General features: G+C 37.7%; 1 non-coding gene across 1 annotated transcript; it reads left to right on the forward strand.

Annotated features, from left to right (window-relative positions):
- The first annotated feature begins 4,330 nt into the window (after window positions 1–4,330).
- LOC141694602 (small nucleolar RNA R71) lies at window positions 4,331–4,437 on the forward strand. Its single transcript, XR_012563891.1, has one exon. It is a non-coding gene; the product is annotated as a small nucleolar RNA R71 (small nucleolar RNA).
- Window positions 4,438–8,185: the final 3,748 nt, after the last annotated feature.

Raw genomic sequence — 8,185 nt, forward strand, 5'->3', positions numbered from 1 at the left:
AACACACTATCTTATAAGTTCGCGACGCTCATAAGACGAATACGCACAACCAATACTAGGATATCATACAATCACGACATACTAAGGCATCAAACAATTTAACTAAAGAAATCCATAAATAAATCCGCTAGAACTCCACGATAATGATTAGCCCATAATCGGACTCATCATCAACGTGGATTCCGATGAAAGCATGGTATAACAAACGTAGTCTTTATAACAAATTAATAACAGAGTATAACACAAGAGTATAGGTTTAACAAAATAATAAACGAGCATCCAAAGTTACAACTCAAAATAAAGATTCACAAGTATAAATTAGATCGTCTTTGCCTTTGTTGATTCGTGCTATAGGTCTCTTTTCGTCTTCTCCTTAGCTTTGAAGTGTCTCTTTTTTTCCCTTTTTTATTAAAAATGACCTAGAGTTGTTTATATAGTAGCCCTGATCAGCATAGAACCCCAGAAAATCAGTCTTCTATTCAAAACAGGAATTCTACATCCCGACCTGGCACGGCCGCGCGCTTGATCAGCGCGGGGGCGCTGGCTCTCTGAAGTTTTGGCGCGGCCGCGCGCTTGATTAGCGCGGGCACGCTGAGCTTCTGCCAAAAATTATTTCTTTTCTTTTTCCTTTTCTTGCAGCCTTGAGCCAAACTTCGCGAGCTTTTATTCCAACACCACATATACACCATATTAGCACCAAAACAGTGTTAATTCACCTGATTATCCAGATAATGCCTGAAATGCAAAAACACTCGAAAACACGTTAAAACACTTAACAACTTGAGTACAAACGCATCAATTCAAAGCTTATTAGAGCATTATAAAGTGTCATAAATGCCACTCAACATACCCGCAAACTTGAATCGATGCTTGTCCTCAAGCATAAACAGACTCAAAGAACAAGAAATAAAAATACATGAATGCAACTAATATGAATGCAATGATCCCCATAGAATAACTAAACCAATCAACAAGCAATACCTCAGCAAATGCAATTACTCGCATAAAGATCAACTAAATCATACAAATCAACTTACAAACTAGAGATGTGCATGTGTGCAAATGCTTACAGATGTACTATCGAAACTAGATCAACAATCATGACTCACTACTTATCAAAACAATCGCAAGTTTATAAATAGAATAAAAGCTAGACTCAAAATAACTTATAACACTTCAATTCTTATATCGGAGTTTAACATGGACTCACGCTTTTATTCACAATAAAACAACACAATTATGCTTATTTGATCGTGCAATGAGTGAGGTCCACAGAAGTCTTATACAATAGTACCCATGTAGCGAGCGTTGGGTTAGCGGATCCCAGACTATAAAAGCCTTAGGTCACTGGGCACAAAATCCCCTAAGAACTTAATAACTCGAGTACTAAAGAGCCCACTCATGATCAATTATACATAACACTTATTCTTTTTTTTTTCTTTTTTTCTCTTTTTTTTGTCTTCTCTTTTTTTTAACAGATTTCTGAACAAGTGTGTTTCGCTTCATCTCGTTCAACCCTAGTCTACTCATATCAATATGAGTCGGCTACTAGCCATTTGACACCTAGCCACACAATTAGCAATGAAATCCAATTTTCTCCAATTTTTAAATATCCATATCTTTTATTATTAAGAGAATATCCTAAATTCTAAATATAAACAAGCGATTAAACCTCGACAAACAAACAAACCATGACTATGATCTAGCACTCTAGTAACCTATAAGACTTAGTGAAATACAAGTGTCTCTAGCATGCAAATCAACTTGATATGACTTAACATCTCTAAACACGACATCACTACACTAGTAGCAATATCACAAGTCAACCGGAAAAATTATCTAAGGGATCATGTTATAATGCACATGCATGAAACTATATAAACAACTACCATAAAAAACTATAAAAAAAACTACATGAAAAAATATGCAAACTATATGAACTAAACTATCATGAATATGCAACTATATGAGACTCACACAAACTATTCCTTCAACAACTACCCCCAAACCTAAAATATTCACTGTCCTCGGTGAAGGTAATAGTAAGGAATCAAGCATACCTACTGTGAATCAGAATCCTCACCTTCAACGGGTGGAGTCTAAGCTGTGTCTGGAGGCGGATACATGGAATCCTCACCTAAAAATGGCCACTAGATGTCAGCACTGGTGGCTCTGAAAGTTGTCCCAAGTGCCTGGTGAGATCGTGTGCAAACCGACTAAGGATATCATGCATAGCATCCATCCTCCTTGCGAGACGCCTATACTGCGTCGAACTCAAACCAGCTCCCATCTCTGCTCCTGCTGCCTCCTGTTACTGTTGCTGCTGCTATGACGAACCAGCCTCCTCTCCATGATGAGCTCTCCAAGCTGCTCAATGGGCATACTGAGAACCTTCTACCATAGCTGCTTCCATAGGCACACCACCTGGCAGATGATCATATGAATACCCAAGCCCCTTAGGATCGGGCTTCCCTCTATACCACTCCTGCATGCTCAACAGTGTAGAATTGTCGATAGGAGCACTGGGAAGCTGTAGCTGCTCATGTGCTAGCCAATGAACACCAACCGCCACGCACAACTTCGTCACAACAGATGTATATGGAATAGCTCTTGCAGTACCTCCTCTCAAAAATCTCAAAATCCCCTGATATATCATCATCCCCAAATCAATTTAGTCACTCTGAAGAATACCCTATAGCAGACGAGCACACTCCACAGTAATCCCATGCACATGCGAAGATGGCATGATGTTAGCACAAATAAACGAGTTCCAGGCCCGTGCAAACCTGTTTATGCATGAAAGAGGGAACGAGGAGTAGTTAGTAGTGCCCCTCTTGAACTTTCAATGAGTCTCAGGCACACAGAGAGTAGGAATGATGAGATCCAAATCAAAGTCCTCCGGAGTCTTATCGTTCCAAGTGCCCTGACCCACCTTCCTCGCGGGCTGCTCAATCACCATCATAATAGCCTCTGCACTGTACTCAATACCTCATGGATATGTAATAGAACGGTCAGCCAACTGCAAGGTCATATAAGTCGGTTTTAGATCAGGAAAGTCCAGCTGCTTGAAGATTGACAAAGGCATCAGATTCATGCTAGCTCCCAAATCACATAAGCATCTATCGAAAGATACTTTTCCAATAATACACAGAATAGTGAAGCTTCCAGGATCCTTAAGCTTCGAAGGTAATTTCTGTTACAGCACAGCACTGCATTCCTCCGTGAGAGCGACTGTCTCTAAATCATCTAGCTTCACCTTCCGAGATAGAATACCTTTCATAAACTTCTCATAACTAGGCATCTGCTCAAGAGCCTCAGCGAAAGGTATGTTGATATGAAGTTTCTTGAACGCCTCCAGAAACTTCTCAAATTTCTTGTCTATATTTTTCTTCTACAGCCGCTTGGGAGAAGGAGGTGGAGGATATATCTGCTCCTCCCCTGTATTACCCTCAGGAGGAGTGTGCTCAATAGTAGTCTTCCTTGGTTCCACTTCTACTTCCTGTTGCTCTACTTCTTTCTCAGCCTTAGATTCTTCAGTCAACACATGAGTTTGTTTGGGATTTACAACCTTCCCAGACCTTAAAGTGATTGCCTTTACCTGCTCCTTAGCTTCCCTCTTTCCTGGCACTTCAGTGCCACTGGGTAGTGTACCAGGATGATGATTTAGCAGGGCATTGGCAATTTGCCCAATTTGATTTTCCAAGGTCTTGATAGAAACAACTTGACTTTTGCACATAAGCTTCAACTCCTCTAATTCGGATTTTTCTTTGGCTTGTTACGACTGGAGTTGTTGCTTTGATGTATATTGAGGTTGCTGAAAATGAGGGGGGTTGTAATGCTTAGCTAGATATTGTTGATAGGGCTATTGAACCGCATTCTGAGTGTTGCTCCAGCTGAAATTAGGATGATTGCGGTTATTGGGATGATAGGTGGCTGGCACTAGTTGCTACGATCCTTGGAAGTTGCTCACATACTGAGTTGATTCACTAGAAATTGCGCACTGATCAGTCTCATGGGCTCCAGCACAGAGCTCATAGACACTAGCGATTTGATTAACTCCATAATTAGCCAAAGTGTCCACCTTCATCATCAAAGCCTTAAGTTGGGCAGTGATAGCAGTTGTGCGTCCAACTCCAAAATTCCTGCAACTTTTCCTTAAGTCAACCTCTGGGAAGGATCCTGGTATTCATTAGCAGCCATCGGTTCAATAAGTTCATAAGCTTCATTATAGCTTTTAGCCCACAAGGCTCCTCCTGATGCTGCATCAGGCATGGGTCTAGAAATAGCACCCAATCCATTAAAAAAATAGTTGATAATCATCCAATCAGGCATGCCATGGTGTGGGCACTTCCTTAGCATCTCCTTATATCGATCCCAAGCCTCACACATAGATTCTATAGTTTGCTGAGCAAACTGAGTAAGAGCATTCCTGATTGCAGCAGTCTTTGCCATAGGGAAGAATTTATTGAGGAACTTTTGAGCAAGATCTTTCCACTTGGTGATAGACCCTGCTGGTAGAGAGTGTAACCAGCTCTTAGCATTGTCCCTTAGAGAGAATGGGAAGAGGCATAGATTGATAGCATCTTCAGTCACATCATTAAAATTGAAAGTGTCGTAGATCTCGATGAAATCCCTGATGTGCATGTTGGGGTCTTCAGCAGGAGAACCCTAAAACTGAACTGAGTTCTGTATCATCTGTATCGTGCTTGACTTGATCTCAAAACTTTTAGCCCTGATGGCTTGTCTGATGATGCTTGATTGAATGTCATTAATCTTAGGCTGAGAATAACCCATCAAAGCCTTCGGATTTTCTGCTTGATCACCCATCTCTATTAAAGCTAGTTCTTCGACTTTCTCTTTTTCTTCTACCTTCTTTTCTTCCTCAAAAACTTCCTTACGAACTCCCACAAGTTCTTCCTCGGCTTTGTCCAGTGTTCTCTTACGAGTACGCGAACGCGTATGCATACACCCTCGCTAGAGTACCTGAAATAAAACAAGGAACAAATAAGTAACAATGTCCGAGTCAATGAACTTTAACGATCACTGATGGAAAGCACATAAACTATAAATTAACACTACAGTCCCCGGCAGCGGCGCCAAAAACTTGTTAGTCGCTAAACACGCGCTAATAATACACACAAGTATACGAGTTCGCAAGTAGTATAGAATCTTTTCTGATTCGTTCCCACAGAGACTGTATTGGTTAACTAATTAATTCACGCACTTAAGCAACAATGTATGGTTATTATTCAATGCTAAGATGATAAAAATTTGAGATTGTTTATAACTAAGATTTAAACTAATAATTATACCTACGAGATTAAAATTGACTGAATGAATATATATGACAAACATGGGATTCCAACTTCATTAAATACTTCATTCAATAGCCTTATTTATCTTAACCTTAGCATGCAATGGTGATGACACTAATCAGACAACACGAAACTGATAAACGCCAACTTTCGTTGCACGAGTACCATACTACCAGACATCCACAAAAGAGATAGAAGCTGAATAAACACCAATTATATTGAGACCCTATATGTCTATAGAATTTGAGAACATAATGGTTTACGCACAAGTTATCTATCTTGATTACACAGGGCAAGTAAAATGGTTAAAATTACCTACGAATCACGCATAACAAATGCATGAACCTATGCTAGCATGGCAAGTTCTAAATCCTTAAATTCACTTTCACTTCATTAAGAATTAACACAATATCTTATAAGTTCGCGACACTCATAAGACAAATACGCACAACCAATACTAGGATATCATGTAATCACGACATACTAAGGCATCAAACAATTTAACTAAAGAAATCCATAAATAAATCCGCTAGAACTCCACGATAACGATTAGCCCATAATCGGACTCATCATCAATGTGGGTTCCGATGAAAACATGGTATAACAAACGTAGTCTTTATAACGAATTAATAACAGAGTATAACACAAGAGTATAGGTTTAACAAAACAATAAACGAGCATCCAAAGTTACAACTCAAAATAAAGATTCACAAGTATAAATTAGATCGTTTTCGCCTTTGTTGATTCGTGCTATAGGTCTCTTTTCATCTTCTCCTTAGCTCTGAAGTGTCTCTTTTTTTCCCTTTTTTATTAAAAATGACCTAGAGTTGTTTATATAGTAGCCCTGATCAGCATAGAACCCCAGAAAATCAGTCTTCTATTCAAAACAGGAATTCTACATCCCGACCTAGCACGGCCGCGCGCTTGATCAACGCGGGGGCGCTGGCTCTCTAAAGTTCTGGCGCGGCCGCGCGCTTGATCAGCGCGGGCGCGCTGGGCTTCTGCCAAAAATTATTTCTTTTCTTTTTCCTTTTCTTGCAGCCTTGAGCCAGACTTCACGAGCTTTTATTCCAACACCACCTAGACACCATATAAGCACCAAAATAATGCTAATTCACCTGATTACCCAGATAATGCCTGAAATGCAAAATCACTCGAAAACACCTTAAAACACTTAACAACTTGAGTACAAACGCATCAATTCAAAGCTTATTAGAGCATTCTAAAGTGTCATAAATGCCACTCAACAATATTTAGGTTGTTTTTAAATATCAAAGATGATATTAGTATAGATGATTGATATTGACTTCAATATGGGATGTTGGGAGCATCTAAGTTCGTATTGATATCTAATTTGATATGACAACAAAATGAGTATTAATATCATGTTAGGTCACACACACTGTAGAAGGGGGTTGAATACAGTGTTTATTACAATCAAATCGAATATAAGAACTCAAGTAACAGAACACAGATTTTATTCAACACAATAAACTCTGTTACAATATGGAATTGTCCTCTCTCAGTGATGAACAAATTATCACGAGAGCTGCTAGGGTTACAAAGAATAATAACTTCGATAATGATAACACATATAGTGTAAACCCTATGTTTGTGTTTATATACTACACAGTTACAAGATAAATTCTAATTGATATTAAATATAATTCTGCTTCCTAAAATATCTCAACTAGTTATCTTTTCTTCCAAGTATTCTATTCTTCATAGAATTCTTTCTTCATGCATATTTATTTCTGTCTTAGTCTCGATCTTCTTTCCTTTCAATCAGCCGCCTGCCTTATCTGAAAGTCATCTTAAGTCTTGATATTATCTCCTGATAAATATCTTCTGATAACTTAAGTTCTGATAACTTAAGTTCTAATATCTTAAGTTCTGTCTTCAGTATAAGAGTTGATTTCTAGTTAAGTACTGATTTGTCCTGTTAGGTAAGATCTGAAAAGTAAACACAAATCATATTACACATGACATTATCAAATATATCTAACAATCTCCTCCAACTTGTAAATTAGCATAATATACAAGTTCAATAGATATTTGATGATGTTAAAAACATTAAGTACAAATGCATGAGAATTTGACTAGATAACTACAACTTACAGTCCTTTCAGCTTTACCATCTTTAATTTCTGATAACAGCTTCAGTATGTATATACTTCAGAATTTAAGCAATTGTAGATCTTTGACTTGGCTTCAATTTCTGATCTCTTTGATATCAGGAGTTGTTCTGAGATAATTCTTCAACAAACATCTCTCAGCATATTCAAGTTCATTGACCATCCTCCTTTTAGCATTTATCAATTCAACTGTATCTTCTCCAGTTTGAAAAATAGCTGCTCTGAGATCATTTATCTTAGTTTTTCTTATCTCCTGATCTAGTCTAATCAGATATGCCTTGTCAGACTCTAGATTGAATTCCACAGCCTTATAACCCAGAAAAGTAGTTATAATCTTAGCAGAGTTAGGCTTCATTTCGACAATATCACCATTGTGATCTCTGTACTTAGGACAGTATGTGTATTTTATATTTAATGAATGAATATAAACAGGGTAGTAAGTGTAAGTTTAAAACAAAACGATTAAACTTAATTTGTAGAATGCTGTTACTATATTTACAAATAAAAGGCTACAAATTAACATATATGTTGAATACAGAGTTGACCAAAATTTTGAATTTTATTTAAATAAACTATATGTACTGCTCTATATTATTACTGAGTTCACTACTAATTTACAATTAACTTACTCAATTAAAAAAACAAAAAATGTATAACTGAAGTCAGAATGACTTGCAATCATAATAAATAATAATGTAATCTGTTTAAATAACCTGCAGCACTATCTGTTAATCT

Source organism: Apium graveolens, chromosome 10 (assembly GCF_009905375.1).
Source record: "Apium graveolens cultivar Ventura chromosome 10, ASM990537v1, whole genome shotgun sequence".
Taxonomy (NCBI): Eukaryota; Viridiplantae; Streptophyta; class Magnoliopsida; order Apiales; family Apiaceae; genus Apium; species Apium graveolens.